The 1,191-nt window shown below is 33.2% G+C and overlaps 1 protein-coding gene across 1 annotated transcript in view; it reads right to left on the bottom strand.

Moving 5' to 3' along the window:
• LOC106472340 overlaps positions 1-969 on the bottom strand; it is a gene marked incomplete at its 3' end in the record, with an annotated part of 6,394 nt that extends 5,425 nt beyond the window's left edge. The window contains exon 1 of the mRNA XM_013932977.1: positions 742-969. The remainder of the gene's footprint in view (positions 1-741) is intronic.
• Positions 970-1,191: the final 222 nt, after the last annotated feature.

The following is a 1,191-nucleotide window of genomic DNA, read 5'->3' as shown; positions in this document are numbered from 1 at the left end:
CTTAAAAACTAATATTGTATATAGAGAACCAAAGGTTAGAAAACTTAAAAACTAATATTGTACATAGAGATCCAAAGGTTAGAAAACTTAACAACTAACATTGTACATAGAGATCCAAAGGTTAGAAAACTTAACAACTAATATTGTACATAGAGATCCAAAGGTTAGAAAACTTAACAACTAACATTGTATATAGAGATTCAAAGGTTAGAAAGCCTAACAACTAACATTTTATATATAGATCCAAAGGTTAGAAAACTTAACAACTAACATTGTACATAGAGATCCAAAGGTTAGAAAACTTAACAACTAACATTGTACATGGCCAAAGGGTAGGAAGCTCAACAACTAACTGTACGAGAACATTTGTAGGAACTTAATAACTACTAATGATTAGGAACTTAACAACTACTAATAATATTCAAAACAAAAACTCCAGGAAAGTAACTGCACAAAACCATTGACAAATCCCCAATATCAAATATACCAGATCAACATTCAAAGTTAAGAACATCGATAACTACTAAACATCTACCAAAAACCAGAAAATCTAACGTTTCGAGTAACCATTAAAGTTTTAATTAACTATATGTAAGCATTTACAAGAGATTAATATCTATCGGTCGTAAGAAGTGCTAAAACATCAACAACAAGCGTTTTAGGTAAACATATTTTGATGGGAAGTATAAAGAGGTAGGACACTTTCTTGAAGCCGTGATACGAACATAAAACATTTTATACCTGGTCACTTATCCTATTGTAACTCCCCGATTATCTGCAGTTGTCGCTGTAAAACACTAAAACATAATGCTGTGTCTAAGTGTAGGTCTCTTCCAAACAAACCTGGGTGTTCATCGGAGTGATTTTTAAGTAGAATGTTTACTGTACAGCCCAGAGAACGAACGCTGTATCATTAATTACTGTACCCACGTTGAGTAAAGACATTCAATTCTCAAAGCACACAAGAATGTAGAAAACTTACGGAGACTTAAGGCTTACAAATCTAAATGTCAAGAATTAGTCACTATATACACAAGGGTGATCTTGAACACCTTTTACAGGCTGCTGTAGAACATTACATTGTCCCAATCAAGAGCTTGTGGTAGCCTTACAGCTGCAGAAGCTGTGCAGACGATAATCTCGTTAGAAGATTACAAAAGTTGATATATCTAAATATCATACGCACAGTTA

The sequence above is a fragment of the Limulus polyphemus genome, unplaced genomic scaffold (assembly GCF_000517525.1).
Source record: "Limulus polyphemus unplaced genomic scaffold, Limulus_polyphemus-2.1.2 Scaffold5258, whole genome shotgun sequence".
Classification (NCBI taxonomy): domain Eukaryota; kingdom Metazoa; phylum Arthropoda; class Merostomata; order Xiphosura; family Limulidae; genus Limulus; species Limulus polyphemus.
The sequence above is the reverse complement of the archived record's forward strand: the minus strand, read 5'-3'. Positions and strand labels throughout refer to the sequence as shown.